Here is a 27,220-nt window from a genome sequence, read left to right on the forward strand (position 1 = left end):
TGTAGCCTCTGGTTCCCCTGCAAGATGGTAAGTACCTGGCCCATTTCTGGTATGCTACCAGGACATGTGTGAATGCCTTCTGAGCAGTCGGTTCCCTGGTTTGCGCCACCCCGTGGAGCACAGCTATCTTCCCACTGGCCCTGGCCCCCTGTGCCTGTGTCCCCTGAACTTTGTGCCCACTCCCACTGACACCAGGACCTTCATCATCTTGCCTGTGTGGCGTTGACTCGGGTCCCTGTAGCGGTGGGTACACTGTTGATTGATGTGTCCTGGGGACAGAGGTTGGGGGACGTTAGGTGACTGCTGTGGCATTGGAGCCCGATGTGGGGTGCCCTGTGGTAGACTTGGTGTTGGCTTTGGTGTCCAACTGACCAGTGGTCCCAGGAAACTCATCCAGATATCCAGAGTTGCTGTCATCACTGGAGCCTTCTTCTGATGGAGTACAGGGTTGATGTGGCACATGTTGGTGGGGTACCTGTGGACATGTATGAGATTTGTTACAATCATTGTCAGTTACATATTCAGCATTTCTGGTTTTCCCTATGGGATGGGTATTGTTCTTCCACCATTGGTTTGTGTATGGTGATGGATTATGGGATTGGAAGTGCTACATCCTGCCCATGCATTACTCATGTGTGTGCATTCTGAGCTTGGAGGGGTGTGCTTGCAGTGAGTAGGGCATGCAGGGGTAGACAGTTGAGGGTCGTTATGGGGGTGGTTCTGTGTTTGAGATGGAGTTCGGTGAAGGGAGTCAGGGTGACGGGGTGACATGGCATGCAGGTGTAGGGTGGTGGTGGGGTAGTAATGGTGACTTACCAGTGTCCAGCCCTCCAGTGATTCCAGTAAGGCCCTCTGGATGCAGGATAACCAACACTTTCTCCTCCCATGTTGACAACTGTGGGGGAGGAGTTGGTGGGTCCACCGCCAATCTGCATGACGGCAATGTGGTACCTGGATGCCATTGCACGCACCTTCCGATGTAGGTCATTTCACCTCTTTCTTATGTCGTCCCTTGTGCGTGGATAGGTTCCCACGGATTTCACCTCGTCCACGATCCTCTGCCCTAGCTCCATCTTTCAATGCCTGTACGAAGTACACGTAACCATAAGTTGCATAGTTTTCTGTACTGGTTCTCTCACGCTATGCCCTAGGGGATGAACACAGTACTTGGGCCTCGGGACACTGATAAGAGCAAACACACTTGGAACAAGCATTGGTAAATGCAAGAGAATAGTGCAACAGCCAATGGAAATGGAGAAAAAGTAAGTGGCAAGCACAGGAACCAATGAAAGCAAGGAAAGCAAAGGGGGGCAGGATGCATGCCCCTTTTAAGATTTATATTAAATACAATAGATTTCACAAGTACAGCTCAAGCACCGTGCAGGTGAAACCTAAAAAAAGAGGCCCAATAACTCCCCACCTTCCCCAAGGCAGCTCTCTAAGGAAGCTGACACTGTAATTTATAAATTTAAAAAATGCTTCAATTTTAGTGCTCCTTCCTCTGGGCCATTTCTTTGAGGCTATCCAAGGACCTCACTACTTTCCTCTTTCTCCTGCCCCATTCCTTTGAGGCCAAAGGGGCACGGACAATCAGAAGTCTATGTCTACTGGCCTACTGTCCTCCTCCCTGTCACTCCCTCAACTCACCTTGAAACACATCTGCATGTAAATAGAGGTCAAAGTGGAAGGGATCTATTGGGACCCACATGCCCATGCTTTTTTTATCTTACAAAAGTAGTTCCCATATTTTTTCTAAAAAAGAACACACCTGTCTCTGAACAGTTATTATTTGTCTTAAGGTGTCTCTAAGTGAAAGTGAACGGAGGGCTGGTGTTGAGGTGGGCAGTTGTTTTCCTGGGATGGGAAGCCCAGGGAGGGACAGAGTGCAAGGAAGAAAGAAGCCTTCTCACCAGGGTGCCTGCTACCTGAAAGAAATGTAAATATGTGCAATTGGTTAATCACCAAATGTAAAGGCTATCTGGGAACCAGTATAGGTTTTAATTTATGGAGTCAAACAGCTAGGTACAGTTTACCTATTACTAAAACATATACATTGAAAACACCATTTTTTTGCATCAGTCTACCTTTTGTATAATACAATTTTGCAATAATGGCTTGCATATTCACAGTGATTTCTGTTTCAGGCTGGGAACTCATAGCACTATAAATACACAAGTCACTATTCACCACATCTCCAGTGATCACATTAACCAAACAAAAGTTCATGATGTAAAAGACTGTGGCCCTCATTACAACCCTGGCGGTCGGTGGAATTATGGAAGCATTACCGCCAACAGGCTGGCAGTGCCTACCTCCACTATTATGACATTTGGCTTTGGACAAACTGCCAATGTACCACACCAACCGCCACGGCAGTAACGAAAGCCGGGCTGGAGACTTCAGTCTCCAGCCCGGCGGCCATCACTAGGCTGCCCATGGCATTATGACTCCACCCACCGTCATGGTATCAGTGGTTTCGTTACCGCCACTGAAACCATGGCGGTAGGCACCATAAGTGCCAGGGAATTCCTTCCCTGGCACTGATAGGGGTCTCCCCTAAACCCCTTCCCCTCCTCAGAATCCTCCCCCACTATCCCTCCCCAACCCTCCTGCACATTTACACCCATACACGCATATACATACACACCCATACACACACGCATACACACATTCACATTCTGCCAGCAGCAGCGTCCGCCAGCAAAACACTGCCAGGCCGTATCATGGAACATGATGATGCGGTAGTCGGTGTTTTGCTGGCGTGGCGGTGCTGCTGGCACCTTACTGCCGTCCGCCGCCATGACCGTTGACGGAATTCCACCAGCCTTCTGGCGGTATTCCATCTACGGTCATAATGCCATGGACGGTCGGTAGCCACGGCAACGGCAAATGCATTTGCTGCCAATCCCATAATGAGGGCCTGTATTTCCAACTGATTAGCTTACATTGCATTTAGTTTTCATTTAAGGTTTCAAGGCAAGTACAGAATTGTTGTTGACCACAGCGGCAGGGTAAAAACGTTTCTAAAAAGAACAAAATATTTTGTAAGTGTTGTTTTTCACTTTCAGTAACTGCATGTAAACAATGCAGAAACCTTAAATAAAACTAAATGCAAGTTCAGCTAATCAGTAGGAAATACTGTGTACCTTATGACATTTTCCATTTTTTTTTTAGCACTTAAAAGGCTGCATGTAAATCATGAAAGCCTGTAAAAGCGCAAAATAAACTAAGTTGGGCTTCCAGGCCATCTTCCTTTATAAGAACTTTTTAAGGCATTTGCACCCCTACCCCCTTAGAATGCAGCCACAGACTTCCATGGGGTCACACCCCACAGTTTGAAGACCTCTGCTGTATGCAAATGGATAGATGGTATATCTGCATTTTTTGGCATTGTCTGTCTTGGGTGCAGGACTGAATCACTGAGCAAGAGCACCATGGATGTTCTTTGCATAAGAGAAAGCCTGTGGGGTGCAAAAAGAAAATTACAATATTGGAGAGTGAAGGTATGCATAGTTCAGGAGAAGTCACTATCACCGTGTGGAGAATAGGCTTGTGTAGAGGTGTACCATTAACTAAAAGCCAATTTCGTATCGATCCCAGAGCCCAGTCAACCAGACAGCCAACCAGCTGCATGTACACAGCTGATCACCCAAGCAATGAAAACAATTAGCTGTGTCAATCTTGTACATGTCTAGAACACAACCACTTAATTATTGTTTGCCACTTGAGCTGCTATTTTCATTTTCCTAATTAACATACCTCTATTGAGTCAACAGGGACATACCTCTTTGAATACTCTTGTTTCCCATAGAAGTAGACAGGCATTGGTAATTTAAGACTGCATAACAAAATCAACCTTTTGAACAAGAAAATGAAAAAAAGTGAGTACTGGTCTAATTTACGTAAACTGAGTGGTCTCAGAAGAACCTAGAGATGATAGACTTAAGTTACTGAAAGTACAATCCCCAGTGGTAGCTTTCCCAGTGGAACATGAAAGGCAAGCATTGTTCCAAAATTATCACCCAAACATTACATATTAAGTTTATTTTACCTGTAAAAACCATTCCAGCAATCACATAAATTGTCATCATTAGGCATTCATTGATGCAAGTTACCTGTTCCAAGTGTGGTGTCTATTTACTTTTGTGGTTATCTTTCCCATGGAAGCGATACACCAAACATTGCCGTCTTTTTACTGTTCAATAGCAGCCCAACACGGTAGTGCAACAAAGGATAGGGATAGCGATGGGAGGAATCTTCTGTTATTTTTATGAAAAGGAGGCGTCCACTTCACACTGATACCTTTGCTCATTTCAAAATCTACAGTTGAACCAAAGGTTGAATTGGTGTTTTTCACCTCTCACCGCTCAGTCACCCTGGCAAAAAAGCTGCGGTGTCCTCCCTGATTGACTAGCTGTGTCATGCACAATGGTCAATTGAAATGTGTTTATGGTAGCAAGCATAAGCTGTACTACCACACACCAATATCTATATTTTTTAAAGCAGTCACATCTGTTGTTGTGTTGTGTATTTAATCGGGAAAGTAGAAAGTGTCTTCAAAACCATGGGGGGAGGATGATCACTAGCCACACTTGTGATTTCAGACCAACTATCCGCATCCACAATTGTGTTTTCAGGAGCAAAATAATTTTTTGGTATGAATTGTTTGTTTATTTTAATCATCATCAATCTTTTCATGTTTTGAGGCAAGAGACTGGTTCTTTCGACTTTGACAACTGCCCCAGTAGCACATGCTCCAAAGATTCCCTGGCTACTGGACTTGGTTGGTACTTTATTGCCAGTCTACTGGGTTCTGACATTGTTCCTTCTTTGAATCCCAATAGATCAATGATTCTAGATCTAGACACACCTCTGTTGGGTAATCCAGATTGTTTTGGACCACCTTCTCAATTGTCATTGGAGCTGCCTTTTGCTGTATCTGCATTGCCTTTGCACTTGATTTAAATCCTGCCATATGAAACCAAAATATTGATGATGCTGGAAGTGAAGCTGGTACTGTTGTTGTTGGTTTAGTAGTAGCAGGCTTGATGTTGGTTAATGCTGCAGAGACTGAGAGCCAACAGCACTGCCTTTTCTGGAGGTTGAAGGTTCGCGTTCAGTTCAGCTCTGGCCTTCAGTTTGCAGTTACTCTTCTTCTAGATCACCTGCTTTCCTGAAGATCCTTGGCTTGTAAATTGAGATGAGAAATTCTTATAAACGAATGAATGTGATCATGCTTTTCAGTACTGTTGGTCCAGTCTCATAGCACAGATTACCTCTTGGTAGGACACAATCTCTTTTTGCAGCCTTTGGTTAGTGTTCAACTGAATGATCAAGCTGTTAATCAAATCAGCTGCTTCTTCATTGACTTTTCAAAATGTTTGTTCCACTTTTTTCACATGTTTCTGTAGTAGGTATAACAATGGGGTCGCTTTCCTCATGACTCTCTCCTTCTTGCTGTCTTCTTGTGTCACAGTCTCAAAAGGGAGCAGCATTTGGATCAGCCACTCTACTGCTCCCATTTGTTCTCTTCCATGTTCATGGCTTTGGAAGTTGCATCCCCTCTCCTTTGGTTTACATAATTATTGATAGAGCTCTACTGCTCAAACAGGCATTGCAGCATGTAGTAAGATGAGACTCAATGTGTTGGCACCTCCTGCATGAGGGCTTTTACAGGTGTTTTAATAGAATGCTTAATGATCCTCAACCACTTCTGAGCTTTGAATGAATAACTAAAATGAGTTAATCTTCAACAGGAGACCAGTATGTTGTTGACTGCTACTTCTTTTTTGCCGAAGTCCTGCAGAATATGTTTATGCAACAATTTAAACACAGGACTCTGAAGTATCCTCTGTCAGCTATGGCTTTGACAATATTACTACCATTGTGAATTGCCACAAATACATTGTTGAGGCCTCTAGGCTGAATCTTTTTGAAGACTTTGGTATGAAATGAATCCAAGATGTTGACAGCTGTATGCAGTTTTTCATGGTGAACAATACAAATTTTGCATGCCGCCAAATGTCCTGAAAAGCATAATCAGGGATTAGACCTGCAGTTAGACATTGTTTCACTTGCTTGACAACTGGTCCACATGTCTGAGGTGGACTAAACAGCACACCCCTTTATAACTTCCCCAATCAAACTGCAGAACTTAATCATGAAGGGCTAGCACAACAACAGTGCAAAAATAGGCCCAGATTGGACCCTTCCATTTTGGGCAGAGGTTCTCCACGAATTTAAGAAACCCTTCTCTTTTCATGGTAAAAAGGAGGAGGTCAAACGCTAATATTTTGACCAGCTTTCCATTGTGTAAATGGACCTTTTCCTAGGTTCCGTGAAATAGCTACTCCTTGGTGAACATAGTCTTGAGCCTTGGTTGTTGTGGCTGTTTTCTTTGTGATACCTCCACTAGAGACCTACAGGGAGCAGGTAGGCTTCTTGGAGCTTTAGGTGACTATATCTCTCTGTTCCTTGTGCCATTCTGAGGTTCCTGCGGGTGACGACCTTCCATTAAGGATGAAAGTCACAGGGCTGCTTCACATGATATTAACTTCCTCTTCTTCCTCACCACCACCACCTTCTTCTACCAGTTGAGCAACTTCTTCTCTCGCACCACCAGCAGGTATGTTTTTGAACTGCTACTTAAACATGATTGTGTGTTGTTTTCTTAGATGAGCCATGTGACCCCCGCTACCTAAATGTCCATCTGGATTACCACAACAAATTTTTCTTTTGTATTGTGCAAAGCCTAAACAGCTTTTTAAAATGGAGCTGTGTGGTTGTATTAGCCTTTCTACAGGACGTGCTGTGACTGCAGTGGGAATGGTGGTGGTTGCTGCAGGAGTTTTTGGATTTCTTGAAAGATGGATGCAGGTGGTTGCTGTGGAACTGTATGGCTCAGAGGAAGTTGAATAGAGGTGATATGTACTTCCTTTGTGCCACTCTGCACACTAACAATCACTGACTCATCATCACCTTCCTGACTTCAAAGGCTTTCGGGAAGCTTCCTTTACACTCGTCTCTTGCGGTGAGTCTCGATTGGCTTCCAATCCATTTCAAAATCTCCAGAAGAGGGTCTTGAAAGGATGCAAATGTACTCTTTCTTTTCTTTTTCAGAGTTTGTGAAGCTGATGTATCCAATGGAAAAGGAGCCACAACACCTTCTTCCTTTGGAGCCAGCTCAGCTTCCTGCTTTTCTCCTACTTCTGGAAGATCTGGTGTTGTAGATTGTGGATCCTGTTGTGGAATATCTTGTGAAGATTCGGCCTGTTGCTGGGAGAATTTGATTTCACACTCACTGATCCACATGACTGCAGTCATTGCAGCGCTGAGGGACATGGGCTTTGGTTTTGGAGGTGGTGCTGTTGATCCACGGGTGATCCTTCTTCCAGCCTCTTCCTGCCCAGAGAAGGATGCAGCAAGTATGTTGCCTTTCCAGACAAGTGAGGGAGGGGGGCTTGATGGTGGCATTGTCAGCAGATTGTGTCTCTCCTCACTGTCAGCTTTCATGGAAAGAGCCTCCATCTATGGGACAATCTTCTTTACTTTTTATGTGGTCTAGAACTTAGCACAAGCAGAACCACTTAGCAGAGCACATTCGTGCTGCTGTCAGCTATTTTGCAGATTTCTCTCTGTCTCAATTTTGTGTGTAATATGATGTCTTGTATCTGCAGGCAAAAATAAAATGAAGCCAAAGTCAGTGGGATCTAGCCTATTCATCATCTTCATCACAGATGCTTAACAATAATGTACATGCATAAAATAACTTTTTTTCTAGACATTCTAGAGGAAAAGCTAACTCATTCCCTAAAGGGCCCATGAGTATCTTATAGGAACCAGGAAAGGGGGGGAGCAGGCAGTAATCAGATAAATGAATTAAATAATGGCCAGTGTCCCTCAAGTGCCCAAGAGTATCCTATGGGTCAAGAGAGCAAGCAAAACACAAATAAATTAATTGAATTAAATAATTGTTGGTGTCCCTCCAGGGTCCATGGGGATCCTTTGGGACGGAGGGGAGGGAGGCAGGCAACAATCAAAAAAATGTTTAAATAATTTCTGGTGTTCCTCCAGGGCACACGGAAACCCCACAAGAGGCAAGAAAACATTGAGTAAATGAATTAAATAATTGCTGGTGTCCCTCTAGGGCCCATGGAACTCCTATGGGAGGCAGGAGTGAGAGGCAAAAATCGAATAAATTAATCAAAAACAATTACTGTGTACTACAGTCAGCCACATGAACAAATACATCAGGGAAAAACAAAAGAAATACAAATGGCATTGACGTCTTCTATCGATATTCCTTGAAAATGGCTTTTGAAATTGCAACAAAAGGATTGAAACACATACTGACTGCACAAATGGTGGTGCCTGATGCATCCAGTACATGGCCACTGAAGGAGGAGGCATGGGAAACAAAGAAAAAATGGCCACACACTCCACAAAATGGTGGTCGCGGCATGGCCAACAAAGAAGGGTGCATGGAGAAGAAAGAAAGAGTGGCAGCCGATGACAAACACACACACACTGGCTAAAAACAATGGCCAGGCTGAATGGCCAGCAAAGAAGAAGACATGGAGCTCAAAGAAGATGGTTGCCCTGCCTGAATTCTGTCCTCCCCACCGAACAAAAATCTTGTAGCACAGCGGGGAGAAGGCTGCACAGATATGTATTATTTTCCCAAAATGTGTCTGAACCCACACATGGGACTGCTATTTACCCACCACCAGTACACCAGCAATGTCAGAAATTAAATTAAGTCACCTTGATGTTAGACAGGCTTAGTCATCCAGGAACGTATTTCAAGTTTGTGGTTTTTGGAACACTCATCTGAAATCAGAAATGTGGGAAATCAAATTTCAAAGAATACACACACGTCAGTTTTGGCAGAGAATGTTTTGTCAGCTATCAGTGCTTCTCTGGCTTCAGCTCTATGTTGAGCTCTATATTGTTGAAGAGTATCTGATATCGCCCAAGTAAAACAACAATGAAAGTATCCAGTAAATCATAGAAGATGTAGTTCATGAAATGCTGAAATATGAGAGGGACATGAAAATGTGAAATGACATCACTAGATTTACATAGTGCCTGAATTGTGTAACAACATTTATTTTCCACCCTCTCAAATCTGCACCACATTGTATGCAAATCTCAATTCCAATTTTGAAAAGATTTTCGTAGTCTTGAACTAGTCTAATAATAGCAAGCAAGGTGAGCAGAATGGGTTGTTACCTGTGAAGAGAGATTTTATTCTATTCACGGTGATACATGGTCTGTACTCCCAAATGGCCTTAGGGATGAAGGATATTGGAGCCCCTGCAGGTGGGGTGGAATGAAAAGTTAAACCCTCTCCATGTTTTCCATAAGATACAGATATAAGACGTCATCCTCCAGTTGGGTGAGAGGATCAATATTCTGATTAGGAATAACAGCAATTCTACAATCACCCTCTCAATCAGAAGGATCTGTCCCTGTGCTGCTGAACACATCAAACAAATCTCTACAGACTGCTGGAACGCGGTCATCTTTGCTGTTTCCTTTTATTTCCGTGCTAGGTGTCCGAGTCTGGGGTGTACCTTTAGGGCTAAACATATCATGAGCAGCAACTTATTTGTGTTAGGTCTCAAACAGCAATGGAGTTGCCAAAATGCTGAAGACAAACATCAAGGACGGCATACGCCAATCTATTACTGGATTGTGCAATCGTAGTCAAGAAGTTCCAAGCTTTACAATTGAGCGCTGTACAAATACATACAACAATTAACATGGCTGCACCACCGTGTAGAACACCAATGATCTCTCCACCACAGAACCGCCAGCACGGTGGCATGAATACATTCACATAGACAGCAATCTATGCTGCTTGAGGCGTACTGCGTGCAAGAAACCATACTTTGGTCTGCAGCGAGCCGGTCTAGTTTCTGTTGCATGTGAGTTATCTCATGACAAAGTCGCAACAGCTGCTGACAGAGCAAGATCTATGTGACAAACTCCGCCTTTTGTGTCTGCTTGGGTCTATCATGGATCAACAAGCATCTATCATTTCAGTAGTTATTGTTGTTGAGGTAGCTAGAACAATGGTACAAACTATTTTTTTATTGTACATATGTTTTTTCTTATTTTCTGCAATAAATGCAATTTCATCAGAATCAGAATCTGGATTTTGCAGTGATTTAGGGCAGTGTGGGAATGGCCGAGAGTGGAAAGCTCAAGTCACACCCTGTGTTAAGTATGTGTATATTACTATGCATAAATCTTGATAAAATGCAGGATGAATGGTAGAAATAAATAGTATTATACCTGTTGCATTTTTAATAATGAATTTCATTCTAAAGATATGTCTAGATTCACAACTTTTAAAAGGTGCTGAAAATCTGTAAGTCTCTATTTCAATTCATAAATCCTAATTGAATTTTATTACAAGACCGGAGGCTCATATTATGCATTTCTTTTCTGACTTCAATAAACAGCAGCCAAGAAACTACAAATCCCCCAAAAATCTGGGAGAAAAAACTACCAGATAGCATCACAATGGAGTAACCAATCACACGTCGAGTATGAACACAACAATCTTGACTGAGAGCAACAAGCCCTCTTTTCTTGCTGCTCGCAGTCAAGATAAGTACTCTATTCACCATTACATTCATAACATTACTTTCGTTTATAACTTGTTGTTTTTCATAGTGTGTAGTATTTATAGTTTTGATTTATAGTATTCATTCATTGTATTTATTTACCACATGCGTTGCTTACGCTTTCCGTTTCATGCTGTGAGCAGTGCGCTTTCGTCTTCCTTGAACGTTCTATAACATTCGTTGAGCCTATTCTGAGGTATTTCTGCCTCTGGAAGCGTGTTGCTGGTTGCTCCAGTCAAGCGCTGCTGCCTCTGCTGAGCCAAAGATGCCTCTGCCCTCCTCACCTTTTCAGCGACTGCCTTTCCGACACTCGCTTGTGTCTGCATAGCGGCTGGTGAGGGCTTTCCCTGCTGCTGCCTTCGTTTTTCGCTAGTGACCGCCTCTGAGCACGCCCCCTCCCACCCCCTTTCTCAAGGCCTTCCCTCTTGGGTTTCACTCAGATTTAACACTTCCCTGTCAGGTTTTTTCTATATAGAAGCCTTTCCTGGGTTTTTCCTTTTGTTTTAGTAAATCCTTTCACATTTTGTACCATTTTTTTCAGGTTTTCATTAATAAATTACCACAATTCTTCTTTTATTATGTCAGGGGATGAGCAAGCCCAGTATATGAAGGATACTTTGAAATCCTTCATTAAGGACTCTGTTCAGCATGCGGTTTCTGTATCCATGCTGGACATTTCAAAGAATTTAGAGGCTTTGTTTTCTAAAATGTTGCAGATCCCCAAGGATGTTCCTTCTAAAAGGGGGATGAAACGTCCAGCACCCCCCTATGTGCCTTCCAAAGGTGTTTCTATTAAATTTGGGCCTCCCACCCGAGAGGCAAATTCTTTGGGGCTCCCTTCCTCTCCCCTTAATATACTTAATCTTAGAGACACCGACAGTGATGGGGATAACATTTTAGATGATGCCACATCTCACTCACAGATAAATTATGTTTCTGATAACTGGCCTTTGGACAAAAGATGGAAAATCTCTCCCTCTGTGATTTACCCTCACCTGGTGTCTGATGATCTAGTTGATCATTTTGGGGAACCCATGTTTGACCCCATGTCAATTCACCACCCAAATTCTTCCGAGTGGTTCCTGTCCGATCATGTCTCCGATAATGTGTCCTTTTATTTGAGACATGCGCTAGATAAGTCGCCTAGAAATAAATTAAAGTCCAGTGTCCTAGACCAGCCCTTCCATTTAAGGTGGCTGATACCCCCACGATTGACTCCAATGTTGTTATTTTTTACCAAGTTTGGGAAGGATCCCAGGAAAGGGGTCGATAGAGCATGGTCTAACTGCCAGGATAGACTTCTGGACCTAGTTGGCCCTCTAACTAGGTGTAATAGGCTGGCTTGTTTTGTAGTGGGTGCCTAAGGCACGTACACCTTATACCAGGTCAGGTTATCTCTTATTAGTGAAATGTAGGCAGTGTCTAGAAGCCAGGCTCTCTAGGGGTAGCTGTAGCTCAGCAGCCAAGGCTTATCTAGGAGACATGCAAAGCTCATGCAGTACCACTGTAGTCACACAGTACTCAAAAACATGAAAGAAAATATTCAGTGTTACAAAAATAAACGTACTTTATTTTGGTGACACAAATGCCAAAATTACCATAGAGACTATACTCCCTTAGGAGGTAAGTAATACACAAATTATATACACTAGTATGCAGAAATAGCTGTAAAAACAGTTAGAAAACAGTGGAAATAGTGAAAATCACAATGATTAGAAATGGGCCTAGAGGGAACACAAACCATATATACTAAGAAAGTGGAATGCGAAAGTCGGTTTTCCACCTAGGCAAGTGTAGTGTGTGCGCTAGGAGTATTAGAAAACACCAAAGGTAAGTAATAGAACCCACCCAGAACCCAGTGAAGCAGGAGTAAATCACTGTAACTTTCCTAGAACACACAAGAAAGAAGATTATGCAAGAACCAGAAGACAGTGCAAGACACCAATCATGGATTCCTGGACCTGAAGACCTATGGAAGAAGAGGACCAAGTCCAAGAAGCACTGAAGAGTCCAGGGAGAACAGGAGCCCCTGCTAACCAGGATGAAGGTGCAGAAGAAGAACCACCAGTGAAGAACAACAGTCAGTACTGCACCCAAGAAGAAGGATGCGGGTTCCGACTTGGTGCAGAAGATGTCCCCTGCTGGATGGATGATTGAGGCCTGGTTTGCGTTGCTGGATTCTGCCAACAAGCCTTGGCACACCCAAAGCTCGCGGTAAGCGGAAAATGGTGCTGCCCGGGACCAGAAGGGACCTGGTGGACTCTACTCAGGAGAGTGTGTCAGAGGGGGCTCTAAGCAACTCAGAGAGCCCTCAGAAGACCAGGCAGCACGCACAGGAGTCCCACAGCATGGAGGCAAAGAAGGTGCAAAAGGAGGCCCATGCAGCACTACAACAAAAGGTCGCACGCCGGCGGAGAACCATGCAGGAAGCTGTGCATCACAGGAAGGAGGGCTGGGGGCTGGAGCTGCACGGTGCATGAAGAACTTTGTGGAAGGATGCCAGCAAGCCTTGGCAACTGCAAAACATGTGGTGCACGGGGGTGTTGTCCTGCGTGGGGAGGCACACCCTTACCTCCACCAAAGTTGGACAGTTGGATGTCAGGAGCACTTCAGTCCACCACCCGGGAGGCAGGATCCATGCAACTCGTCAGGAAAGGGGTCCCACACAACCGGTCATCGTTGCAGAGAGGTGCCTGCTGAAGCAAGGGAGTGACTCCTTCACTCCAAGGGAGATTCTTTCGTTTTTCTGGTGCAGGCTGAAGACTAGCTGCGCTCTGATGGTGCACGACCGGGAAACAGTTGGAGTTGCTGGCAGGAGCTGAAGCTACAATGTTGCAGAAGTCATCTTTGCTTTTTTGTTGCAGTTGTAGAGTTCCTGGAGGGTCCAGATGCAGTTTCTTCAGTAAGAAGCTGAAGTAAAGGATGCAGAAGATTCATGCTGGATTCTTACAATCCGAATCTGAAGAACCACCCAAGAGTGAGACTCTAAATAGCCCCTGAAAGTGGGATTGGTAAGCACCTATCGGGGAGGGCTCTGAGGTCAACTGCTGGCACTGGCCACTCAGATGCTCCCAGAGTGCCCTGCCAACTTGGAATCCAAGATGGCAAAACCAAGGGGCCCTCTGGAGGAGCTCTGATCACTACCCCTGGGGTGGTGATGGACAGGGGAGTGGTCACTCCCGTTTCCTTTGTCCAGTTTCATTCCAGAACAGGGACTGGGGGTCCCTGAACCGGTGTAGACTGGATTATGCAAGGAGGGCACCATCTGTGCCCTTCAAAGCTATCCCAGAGGCTTGGGGAGGCTACCCCTCCCAAGCCTGTAACACCTTTCTCCAAAAGAAAAGGGTGTAACACCCCTCTCCCAAAGGAAATTAATTTTTCTGCCTTTCTGGGCTTGAGCTGCTCAAGCAACAGGAAGGCAGAACCCTTACTGAGAGGTGGCAGCAGCTGGGGCTGCCTGGAAAACCACAGAAGGCTTTAATGGCAATACCAGGGGTCCTCAAAGGAGCCCCCAGATTGCATGGAATCATACAACCAATGCTTGCAAAAGCATTGGTGTATGATTCCAACATGTTTGATACAAAACATGCCTATGTTCAGAGTTACCATTATGGAGCTGGACATAGGTAGTGACCTATTTCCAGTATATGCATAAAATGGCGTCCCTGCACTCACGAAGTCCGGGAAAATGGTCCTGGAGGTCGTGGGGGCACCTCTGCTAGCTCTGGGATGCCCTCACACACAGGTACTCTACACCCTGCCCTCAGGGCTGGAGGGTCTGCTATAGGAGTGACTTATAAGTGACTTGGTGCAGTGTAAATGGCAGTGAAAGGGTGCATGCACCTTTTCATGCAGGCTGCATTGCCAGTCCTGCAGAAGCCTTTGCCGGGGTCCCTATGGGTGGCAAAAGAAATGCTGCAGCCCATACGGATCCCCTGGAACCCCAATGCCCTGGGTACCTAGGTACCACATACTAGGGACTTATATGGGGGCACCAGTATGCCAATTGTCTGTGAAATACTGGATTACCAGTATCCTAAAACCATAATTTAAGGGAGTGAGCATAACTACTGGGGTCCTGATTAGCAGGATCCCCATAGACAAAGTCAAACACACTAACAAACAGGCCAAAAGTGTGGGTAACCATGCTAGAAAGAGGCCACTTTCCTACACTAGGATATTGGATTTGGCCGAAGAGGCAAAGATGGAAAGGAGTCAGGTGGCCCCTGATGCGCTTTCAAACTGGGCTCAGAGAGCGATATGCATGCTGGGTAATGCCAATCCCTATATCTCCCTGGAGCGGCGCAAAAGCCTTCTTCTAAAGATTGACCCCAAGCTAAGTTCTTTGGCAACCAAAGAGGAAGCCCCTGATGCAGATGGTCTTCTCTTTGGAGACTCGTTTATTAAGGAAATGAGCAGCTATGTTTCTGCTTTTACTTCGTTGGACAAGGCTTATTCTTCTATGAAGAAAAATCTTTCTCAGCGTGTTTTTGGAAGGGCCGGCAAAGGAAGGGGTCGATTTGCCGGCCAATATTCTTCAAGAGAACAATCCCTCATCAGAGGCTTTTTCAATAAAGGCACCCAACAAGAATTCTACCAGGAGTACAAGCCTCAATTCTATCCCTGATGTTTCTGTGGAACCCGCAACAGGGGATATAGATCTAAAGGAGACCAACTCGCAGATAAGGACTTCCAATTCTGGCCTTCCTCCTGTAGGAGGCAGACTGGGATCTTGTTTAGATGCCTGGTTATCTCTAACCTCGGATCCTTGGGTTATCCAAACCGTTCAAGGTTACTGCATAGAGTTATATCAACAAACATTGACCAGTTATAAACCTAAAGCTCTTCAACAATTTTGTGATGTATTACCATTTCAAGATGGAGACTATCCTTCATCTCAGAGATCTTCTGCTTCAGAGTGATTGGTTGGCCCGTCTGGACTTCCAGGACGCGTATCTCTCAGTACCCATTCATCCGTCCTACAGGAAATTTCTTCAGTTTCAATGGAAGGGGGACTCTTTCTTCTAGTTCAAAACTCCTTTTCGGTCTTTCATCAGCCCCTTGGTGCTTCACCGAAATTCTCAAACCTGTAGTGGCCTTCCTCAGAAGTCAGTGGATAAGACTCACAGTCTATCTTGACGATTTCCTTATCATGGCACAGGACAAATCTTGCCTGCTGGATAAGTTGGACCTTTGCTGGGACCTTTTGTCAAGGCTGGGTGTAAGGAAATGCCTCCTTGGCATGGTTGCCCCCTGACTTTTTGCCTTTGCTGATGCTATGTTTACAATTGAAAGTGTGCTGAGGCCTGCTAACCAGGCCCCAGCACCAGTGTTCTTTCCCTAACCTGTACTTTTGTATCCCCAATTGGCAGACCCTGGCATCCAGATAAGTCCCTTGTAACTGGTACTTCTAGTACCAAGGGCCCTGATGCCAAGGAAGGTCTCTAAGGGCTGCAGCATGTCTTATGCCACCCTGGAGACCTCTCACTCCTCACAGACACACTGCTTGCCAGCTTGTGTGTGCTAGTGAGAACAAAACGAGTAAGTCGACATGGCACTCCCCTCAGGGTGCCATGCCAGCCTCTCACTGCCTATGCAAGTATAGGTCAGTCACCCCTCTAGCAGGCCTTACAGCCCTAAGGCAGGGTGCACTATACCATAGGTGAGGGTACCAGTGCATGAGCATGGTACCCCTACAGTGTCTAAACAAAACCTTAGACATTGTAAGTGCAGGGTAGCCATAAGAGTATATGGTCTGGGAGTTTGTCAAACACGAACTCCACAGCACCATAATGGCTACACTGGAAACTGGGAAGTTTGGTATCAAACTTCTCAGCACAATAAATGCACACTGATGCCAGTGTACATTTTATTGCAAAATACACCCCAGAGGGCACCTTAGAGGTGTCCCCTGAAACTTAACCGACTGTCTGTGTAGGCTGACTAGTTCCAGCAGCCTGCCACACTAGAGACATGTTGCTGGCCCCATGGGGAGAGTGCCTTTGTCACTCTGAGGTCAGTAACAAAGCCTGCACTGGGTGGAGATGCTAACACCTCCCCCAGGCAGGAGCTGACACACCTGGCGGTGAGCCTCAAAGGCTCACCCCTTTGTCACAGCACCGCAGGACACTCCAGCTAGTGGAGTTGCCCGCCCCCTCCGGCCCCGGCCCCCACTTTTGGCGGCAAGGCCGGAGAAAATAATGAGAATAACAAGGAGGAGTCACTGGCCAGTCAGGACAGCCCCTAAGGTGTCCTGAGCTGAGGTGACTCTAACTTTTAGAAATCCTCCATCTTGCAGATGGAGGATTCCCCCAATAGGGTTAGGATTGTGACCCCCTCCCCTTGGGAGGAGGCACAAAGAGGGTGTACCCACCCTCAGGGCTAGTAGCCATTGGCTACTAACCCCCCAGACCTAAACACGCCCTTAAATTTAGTATTTAAGGGCTACCCTGAACCCTAGAAAATTAGATTCCTGCAACAACAAGAAGAAGGACTGCCTAGCTGAAAACCCCTGCAGAGGAAGACCAGAAGACAACAACTGCCTTGGCTCCAGAAACTCACCGGCCTGTCTCCTGCCTTCCAAAGAACTCTGCTCCAGCGACGCCTTCCAAAGGGACCAGCGACCTCTGAATCCTCTGAGGACTGCCCTGCTTCGACGACGACAAGAAACTCCAGAGGACAGCGGACCTGCTCCAAAAAGACTGCAACTTTATCCCAAGGAGCAGCTTTAAAGAACCCTGCAATCTCCCCGCAAGAAGCGTGAGACTTGCAACACTGCAACCGGCGACCCCGACTCGGCTGGTGGAGAACCAACACCTCAGGGAGGACCCCCGGACTACTCTACGACTGTGAGTACCAAAACCTGTCCCCCGTGAGTCCCCACAGCGCCGCCTGCAGAGGGAATCCCGAGGCTTCCCCTGACCGCGACTCTCTGAAACCTAAGTCCCGACGCCTGGAAAAGACCCTGCACCCGCAGCCCCCAGGACCTGAAGGACCGGACTTTCACTGCAGAAGTGACCCCCAGGAGTCCCTCTCCCTTGCCCAAGTGGAGGTTTCCCCGAGGAAGCCCCCCCTTGCCTGCCTGCAGCGCTGAAGAGATCCCTTGATCTCTCATTGACTTCCATTGCGAACCCGACGCTTGTTCTAACACTGCACCCGGCCGCCCCCGCGCCGCTGAGGGTGAAATTTCTGTGTGGGCTTGTGTCCCCCCCGGTGCCCTACAAAACCCCCCTGGTCTGCCCTCCGAAGACGCGGGTACTTACCTGCTGGCAGACTGGAACCGGGGCACCCCCTTCTCTCCATTGAAGCCTATGCGTTTTGGGCACCACTTTGAACTCTGCACCTGACCGGCCCTGAGCTGCTGGTGTGGTAACTTTGGGGTTGCTCTGAACCCCCAACGGTGGGCTACCTTGGACCAAGAACTGAACCCTGTAAGTGTCTTACTTACCTGGTAAAACTAACAAAAACTTACCTCCCCCAGGAACTGTGAAAATTGCACTGTGTCCACTTTTAAAGTAGCTATTTGTGAATAACTTGAAAAGTATACATGCAATTGAAATGATTCAAAGTTCCTAATGTACTTACCTGCAATACCTTTCAAACAAGATATTACATGTTAAATTTGAACCTGTGGTTCTTAAAATAAACTAAGAAAATATATTTTTCTATACAAAACCTATTGGCTGGATTTGTCTCTGAGTGTGTGTACCTCATTTATTGTCTATGTGTATGTACAACAAATGCTTAACACTACTCCTTGGATAAGCCTACTGCTCGACCACACTACCACAAAATAGAGCATTAGTATTATCTATTTTTACCACTATTTTACCTCTAAGGGGAACCCTTGGACTCTGTGCATGCTATTCCTTACTTTGAAATAGCACATACAGAGCCAACTTCCTACATTGGTGGATCAGCGGTGGGGTACAAGACTTTGCATTTGCTGGACTACTCAGCCAATACCTGATCACACGACAAATTCCAAAATTGTCATTAGAAATTGATTTTTGCAATTTGAAAAGTTTTCTAAATTCTTAAAAGTCCTGCTAGGGCCTTGTGTTAGTCCCTGTTAGCATTTCTTTTAGAGTTTAAAAGTTTGTTAAAAGTTTGAATTAGATTCTAGAACCAGTTTTAGTTTCTTAAAAAGTATTCCAACTTTTAGAAGCATAATGTCTAGCACAGATGTGAATGTGGTGGAACTCGACACCACACCTTACCTCCATCTACAGATGAGAGAGCTAAGGTCACTCTGTAAACTAAAGAAAATAACAATGGGCTCAAAACCTACCAAAGTACAGCTCCAGGAGCTTTTGGCAGAGTTTGAAAAAGCCAACCCCTCTGAGGATGGCAACTCAGAGGATGAAGATAGTGACTTGGAGGGAAATTCCCCCCCTCCAGTCCTACTTAGGGAGAGCAGGGCTTCTCAAGCCCTGACTCCACAAATAATAGTCAGAGATGCAGGTTCCCTCACAGGAGGGACCAACAACTCTGAAATCACTGAGGATAACTCCAGTGAAGAGGACATCCAGTTAGCCAGGATGGCCAAAAGATTGGCTTTGGAAAGACAGATCCTAGCCATAGAAAGGGAAAGACAAGAGATGGGCCTAGGACCCATCAATGGTGGCAGCAACATAAATAGGGTCAGAGATTCTCCTGACATGTTGAAAATCCCTAAAGGGATTGTAACTAAATATGAAGATGGTGATGACATCACCAAATGGTTCACAGCTTTTGAGAGGGCTTGTGTAACCAGAAAAGTGAACAGATCTCACTGGGGTGCTCTCCTTTGGGAAATGTTCACAGGAAAGTGTAGGGATAGACTCCTCACACTCTCTGGAAAAGATGCAGAATCTTATGACCTCATGAAGGGTACCCTGATTGAGGGCTTTGGATTCTCCACTGAGGAGTATAGGATTAGATTCAGGGGGGCTCAAAAATCCTCGAGCCAGACCTGGGTTGACTTTGTAGACTACTCAGTAAAAACACTAGATGGTTGGATTCAAGGCAGTGGTGTAAGTAATTATGATGGGCTGTACAATTTATTTGTGAAAGAACACCTGTTAAGTAATTGTTTCAATGATAAACTGCATCAGCATCTGGTAGACCTAGGACCAATTTCTCCCCAAGAATTGGGAAAGAAGGCGGACCATTAGGTCAAGACAAGAGTGTCCAAAACTTCCACAGGGGGTGACCAAAAGAAAGGGGTCACAAAACCTCCCCAGGGGAAAGGTGGTGAGACAGCCAAAAATAAAAATAGTAAAGAGTCTTCTACAGCCCCCCAAAAACCTGCACAGGAGGGTGGGCCCAGAGCCTCTTCACAAAACAATCCTGGGTACAAGGGTAAAAACTTTGATCCCAAAAAGGCCTGGTGTCGAAACTGTAGTCAGTCTGGACACCAAACTGGAGACAAGGCCTGTCCCAAGAAAGGTTCCACTCCAAACTCCAATCCAGGTAACACTGGAATGGCTAGTCTCCAAGTGGGATCAACAGTGTGCCCAGAGCAAATCAGGGTCCACACTGAAGCTACTCTAGTCTCTGAGGGTGGGGTGGATTTAGCCACACTAGCTGCCTGGCCGCCTAACATGCAAAAATACAGGCAGCAGCTCTTTATTAATGGGACAAGTGTAGAGGGCCTGAGGGATACAGGTGCCAGTGTCACCATGGTGACAGAGAAACTGGTTTCCCATGGCCAATACCTGACTGGAAAAACCTATACAGTCACCAATGCTGACAATCAGACTAAAGCACATCCCATGGCAATGGTAACTTTAGAATGGGGAGGGCTCAATGGCCTGAAACAGGTGGTGGTCTCCTCAAACATCCCAGTAGACTGTCTGCTTGGAAATGACCTGGAGTCCTCAGCATGGGCTGAGGTAGAACTAAAAACCCATGCAGCCATGCTGGGTATCCCTGAACTGGTGTGTGTAAAAACAAGAGCACAGTGCAAGGCACAGGGTGAAAAAGTAGAGCTGGAGTCTGGAAGAAAGGCCCAGCCTACCAAGAGAAAAGGAAAGTCAGTTGGGAAACCAACTGCAACACAGTCAGAAAAAGAGAACCCCTCTTCCCAGGAAGAAGTTCTGCCCTCTGAGGGAACTGAGCCTTTGGAGCTTGAACCTTATCAGGTTGAGCTCTTAGGCCCAGGGGGACCCTCAAGGGAGGAGCTGTGTAAGGGACAAGAAACCTGTCCCTCTCTTGAAGGCCTTAGGCAGCAAGCTGCTGAAGAGTCCAAGGGCAAGAAAAATGGAACACATAGGGTCTATTGGGAAGATGGACTCCTGTACACTGAGGCCAGAGACCCCAAACCTGGTGCCACTAGGAGAGTGGTAGTGCCTCAGTCGTTCAGAGAGTTTATTCTGACCTTAGCCCATGATATCCCCCTTGCTGGGCATTTGGGACAAACCAAGACGTGGGAGAGGTTAGTCAACCACTTCTACTGGCCCAATATGTCCCACAAGGTTAAGGAGTTTTGCCTCTCCTGCCCCACCTGTCAAGCCAGTGGTAAGACAGGTGGGCATCCAAAGGCCCCCCTCATTCCACTTCCAGTGGTGGGGGTCCCCTTTGAAAGAGTGGGTGTGGACATAGTTGGTCCACTAGAACCTCCCACAGCCTCAGGAAATATGTATATCCTAGTAGTAGTGGATCATGCTACTAGGTATCCTGAAGCTATTCCCCTTAGGTCAACTACTGCCCCTGCAGTAGCCAAGGCCCTCATTGGTATCTTTACCAGAGTGGGTTTCCCTAAGGAGGTGGTGTCTGACAGAGGTACCAACTTCATGTCAGCATACCTAAAACACATGTGGAATGAGTGTGGGGTGACTTACAAATTCACTACACCATACCATCCACAAACTAATGGCTTAGTTGAGAGATTCAACAAGACATTAAAAGGCATGATCATGGGGCTCCCAGAAAAGCTCAAAAGGAGATGGGATGTCCTCTTGCCATGTCTGCTTTTCGCTTACAGAGAGGTGCCACAGAAGGGAGTAGGATTCTCACCCTTTGAACTTCTGTTTGGTCACCCTGTAAGGGGACCACTTGCTCTTGTTAAAGAAGGCTGGGAGAGACCTCTTCATGAGCCTAAACAAGACATAGTGGACTATGTACTTGGCCTTCGCTCTAGAATGGCAGAGTACATGGAAAAGGCAACCAAAAACCTTGAGGCCAGCCAACAGCTCCAGAAGTTTTGGTATGACCAAAAGGCTGCAATGGTTGAGTTCCAACCAGGGCAGAAAGTCTGGGTTCTGGAGCCTGTGGCTCCCAGGGCACTCCAGGACAAATGGAGTGGCCCTTACCCAGTGCTAGAAAGGAAGAGTCAGGTCACCTACCTGGTGGACCTGGGCACAAGCAGGAGCCCCAAGAGGGTGATCCATGTGAACCGCCTTAAGCTCTTCCATGACAGGGCTGATGTAAATCTGTTGATGGTAACAGATGAGGATCAGGAGGCAGAGAGTGAACCTCTCCCTGATCTTCTGTCATCAGACCCAAAAGATGGCTCAGTAGATGGAGTGATCTACTCAGACACCCTCTCTGGCCAACAGCAAGCTGATTGTAGGAGAGTCCTACAACAGTTTCCTGAACTCTTTTTCCTAACCCCTGGTCAGACACACCTGTGTACCCATGATGTGGACACAGGAGACAGCATGCCTGTCAAAAACAAAAATTTTAGACAGTCTGACCATGTTAAGGAAAGCATCAAGGTGGAAGTCCACAAGATGCTGGAATTGGGAGTAATTGAGCGCTCTGACAGCCCCTGGGCTAGCCCAGTGGTCTTAGTCCCCAAACCTCACACCAAAGATGGAAAGAAAGAGATGAGGTTTTGTGTGGACTACAGAGGGCTCAACTCTGTCACCAAGACAGATGCTCATCCAATTCCTAGAGCTGATGAGCTCATAGACAAATTAGGTGCTGCCAAATTCTTAAGTACCTTTGACTTGACAGCAGGGTACTGGCAAATAAAAATGGCACCTGGAGCAAAAGAGAAAACAGCATTCTCCACACCTGATGGGCATTATCAGTTTACTGTTATGCCCTTTGGTTTAAAGAATGCCCCTGCCACCTTCCAAAGGTTGGTGAATCAAGTCCTTGCTGGTTTGGAGTCCTTTAGCACAGCTTATCTTGATGATATTGCTGTCTTTAGCTCCACCTGGCAGGATCACCTGGTCCACCTGAAGAAGGTTTTGAAGGCTCTGCAATCTGCAGGCCTCTCTATCAAGGCATCAAAATGCCAGATAGGGCAGGGAACTGTGGTTTACTTGGGCCACCTTGTAGGTGGAGGCCAAGTTCAGCCACTCCAACCCAAGATCCAGACTATTCTGGACTGGGTAGCTCCAAAAACCCAGACTCAAGTCAGGGCATTCCTTGGCTTGACTGGGTACTACAGGAGGTTTGTGAAGGGATATGGATCCATTGTGACAGCCCTCACTGAACTCACCTCCAAGAAAATGCCCAAGAAAGTGAACTGGACTGTAGAATGCCAACAGGCCTTTGACACCCTGAAACAAGCAATGTGCTCAGCACCAGTTCTAAAAGCTCCAGATTATTCTAAGCAGTTCATTGTGCAGACAGATGCCTCTGAACATGGGATAGGGGCAGTTTTGTCCCAAACAAATGATGATGGCCTTGACCAGCCTGTTGCTTTCATTAGCAGGAGGTTACTCCCCAGGGAGCAGCGTTGGAGTGCCATTGAGAGGGAGGCCTTTGCTGTGGTTTGGTCCCTGAAGAAGCTGAGACCATACCTCTTTGGGACTCACTTCCTAGTTCAAACTGACCACAGACCTCTCAAATGGCTGATGCAAATGAAAGGTGAAAATCCTAAACTGTTGAGGTGGTCCATCTCCCTACAGGGAATGGACTTTATAGTGGAACACAGACCTGGGACTGCCCATGCCAATGCAGATGGCCTTTCCAGGTTCTTCCACTTAGAAAATGAAGACTCTCTTGGGAAAGGTTAGTCTCATCCTCTTTCGTTTGGGGGGGGGTTGTGTAAGGAAATGCCTCCTTGGCATGGTTGCCCCCTGACTTTTTGCCTTTGCTGATGCTATGTTTACAATTGAAAGTGTGCTGAGGCCTGCTAACCAGGCCCCAGCACCAGTGTTCTTTCCCTAACCTGTACTTTTGTATCCCCAATTGGCAGACCCTGGCATCCAGATAAGTCCCTTGTAACTGGTACTTCTAGTACCAAGGGCCCTGATGCCAAGGAAGGTCTCTAAGGGCTGCAGCATGTCTTATGCCACCCTGGAGACCTCTCACTCAGCACAGACACACTGCTTGCCAGCTTGTGTGTGCTAGTGAGAACAAAACGAGTAAGTCGACATGGCACTCCCCTCAGGGTGCCATGCCAGCCTCTCACTGCCTATGCAAGTATAGGTCAGTCACCCCTCTAGCAGGCCTTACAGCCCTAAGGCAGGGTGCACTATACCATAGGTGAGGGTACCAGTGCATGGTACCCCTACAGTGTCTAAACAAAACCTTAGACATTGTAAGTGCAGGGTAGCCATAAGAGTATATGGTCTGGGAGTTTGTCAAACACGAACTCCACAGCACCATAATGGCTACACTGGAAACTGGGAAGTTTGGTATCAAACTTCTCAGCACAATAAATGCACACTGATGCCAGTGTACATTTTATTGCAAAATACAGCCCAGAGGGCACCTTAGAGGTGTCCCCTGAAACTTAACCGACTGTCTGTGTAGGCTGACTAGTTCCAGCAGCCTGCCACACTAGAGACATGTTGCTGGCCCCATGGGGAGAGTGCCTTTGTCACTCTGAGGCCAGTAACAAAGCCTGCACTGGGTGGAGATGCTAACACCTCCCCCAGGCAGGAGCTGACACACCTGGCGGTGAGCCTCAAAGGCTCACCCCTTTGTCACAGCACCGCAGGACACTCCAGCTAGTGGAGTTGCCCGCCCCCTCCGGCCCCGGCCCCCACTTTTGGCGGCAAGGCCGGAGAAAATAATGAGAATAACAAGGAGGAGTCACTGGCCAGTCAGGACAGCCCCTAAGGTGTCCTGAGCTGAGGTGACTCTAACTTTTAGAAATCCTCCATCTTGCAGATGGAGGATTCCCCCAATAGGGTTAGGATTGTGACTCCCTCCCCTTGGGAGGAGGCACAAAGAGGGTGTACCCACCCTCAGGGCTAGTAGCCATTGGCTACTAACCCCCCAGACCTAAACACGCCCTTAAATTTAGTATTTAAGGGCTACCCTGAACCCTAGAAAATTAGATTCCTGCAACAACAAGAAGAAGGACTGCCTAGCTGAAAACCCCTGCAGAGGAAGACCAGAAGACAACAACTGCCTTGGCTCCAGAAACTCACCGGCCTGTCTCCTGCCTTCCAAAGAACTCTGCTTCAGCGACGCCTTCCAAAGGGACCAGCGACCTCTGAATCCTCTGAGGACTGCCCTGCTTCGACGACGACAAGAAACTCCCGAGGACAGCGGACCTGCTCCAAAAAGACTGCAACTTTATCCCAAGGAGCAGCTTTAAAGAACCCTGCAATCTCCCCGCAAGAAGCGTGAGACTTGCAACACTGCACCCGGCGACCCCGACTCGGCTGGTGGAGAACCAACACCTCAGGGAGGACCCCCGGACTACTCTACGACTGTGAGTACCAAAACCTGTCCCCCCTGAGCCCCCACAGCGCCGCCTGCAGAGGGAATCCCGAGGCTTCCCCTGACCGCGACTCTCTGAAACCTAAGTCCCGACGCCTGGAAAAGACCCTGCACCCGCAGCCCCAGGACCTGAAGCACCGGACTTTCACTGCAGAAGTGACCCCCAGGAGTCCCTCTCCCTTGCCCAAGTGGAGGTTTCCCCTAGGAAGCCCCCCCTTGCCTGCCTGCAGCGCTGAAGAGATCCCTTGATCTCTCATTGACTTCCATTGCGAACCCGACGCTTGTTCTAACACTGCACCCGGCCGCCCCCGCGCCGCTGAGGGTGAAATTTCTGTGTGGGCTTGTGTCCCCCCCGGTGCCCTACAAAACCCCCCTGGTCTGCCCTCCGAAGACGCGGGTACTTACCTGCTGGCAGACTGGAACCGGGGCACCCCCTTCTCTCCATTGAAGCCTATGCGTTTTGGGCACCACTTTGAACTCTGCACCTGACCGGCCCTGAGCTGCTGGTGTGGTAACTTTGGGGTTGCTCTGAACCCCCAACGGTGGGCTACCTTGGACCAAGAACTGAACCCTGTAAGTGTCTTACTTACCTGGTAAAACTAACAAAAACTTACCTCCCCCAGGAACTGTGAAAATTGCACTGTGTCCACTTTTAAAGTAGCTATTTGTGAATAACTTGAAAAGTATACATGCAATTGAAATGATTCAAAGTTCCTAATGTACTTACCTGCAATACCTTTCAAACAAGATATTACATGTTAAATTTGAACCTGTGGTTCTTAAAATAAACTAAGAAAATATATTTTTCTATACAAAACCTATTGGCTGGATTTGTCTCTGAGTGTGTGTACTTCATTTATTGTCTATGTGTATGTACAACAAATGCTTAACACTTCTCCTTGGATAAGCCTACTGCTCGACCACACTACCACAAAATAGAGCATTAGAATTATCTATTTTTACCACTATTTTACCTCTAAGGGGAACCCTTGGACTCTGTGCATGCTATTCCTTACTTTGAAATAGCACATACAGAGCCAACTTCCTACACTGGGTTTTTTATAAATCTTCAACAGTCTGTTTTAATCCCTATGCAACGTCTTGAATTCCTCGGTTTCATAGTGAACACTATCACTATCATATTGGTGCTTCAAATTCCTCAATAGAAGGTAGCTCTGCTAAAGAAAGAGATATGTCATGCTTTGTCTATCTCTCTCTGTTCCCTCAGATCCATAGCTTGTTTAGTAGGGCTTCTTTCTTCCTCCATTCAGGCCATTTTTCCGGGGTCCCTTCATTACAGAGCTCTGCAAAGGTTGAAGATCCGTCACCTTCGAAAGGGGTTAGCTTACTCAGACCCCGGCGTTCTGGATTCCGAGTCTAGAGAAGAACTTTGCTGGTGGATGACTTACTTAGACGCTTGGAACGGGAGAACGATTTTCTCTGCCACCATAGATCTTGTCTTAGAGTCAGATGCAAGTCTGACAGGTTGGGGCGCAAGATGTAGTCAACTCTCGACTGGAGGTCCATGGTCCATTCAGGAGTCAACACTGCACATCAATTCTTTAGAGATGCTTACAGGTTCCTTTGCCAACCAGTCCTTTATAAAAGACAGGGTAAAATGTTCAGTTCTGCTGAGAATGGACAATCTGTCTGCAGTCAGGTATATAAACCGTCTGGGCAGAACGAGATCCAAACTTCTGGAACTTTTGGCCAGGAGTCTGTGGGAATTCTGTCACCCAAGGAATATCTCGTCAAGGCGGAATATTTCCTTAAGTGATGGCCTCCTTCGCTCCTCTATGCCTTTCCCCCTTTCCTCTTTATGGCTCGGGTGCTATCTCAAGCCAGCAGACGGCACTCATCCCTTGTTCTGATCACTCCATTCTGCCAGTCCCAGCCTTGGTACCCAACCCTATTGGAGCTATCCTCAGATCTTCCAGTATTGATTCCTCTTTTTCCCGATCTGCTCTTGAACC

At 46.6% G+C, this 27,220-nt stretch overlaps 1 long non-coding RNA gene across 2 annotated transcripts in view; it reads right to left on the reverse strand.

Annotated features, from left to right (window-relative positions):
* Positions 1 to 4,071: 4,071 nt before the first annotated feature.
* LOC138285732 (uncharacterized) overlaps positions 4,072 to 27,220 on the reverse strand; it is a 128,597-nt gene continuing 105,448 nt past the window's right edge. For both annotated transcript variants that reach the window (XR_011201636.1, XR_011201635.1), the window contains 2 exons: positions 8,764 to 8,829; positions 4,072 to 7,670 (listed from right to left, as the gene is read on the reverse strand). This is a non-coding gene — a long non-coding RNA (uncharacterized lncRNA). The remainder of the gene's footprint in view (positions 7,671 to 8,763; positions 8,830 to 27,220) is intronic.

Source organism: Pleurodeles waltl, chromosome 3_1, assembly GCF_031143425.1.
Source record: "Pleurodeles waltl isolate 20211129_DDA chromosome 3_1, aPleWal1.hap1.20221129, whole genome shotgun sequence".
Lineage (NCBI taxonomy): Eukaryota > Metazoa > Chordata > Amphibia > Caudata > Salamandridae > Pleurodeles > Pleurodeles waltl.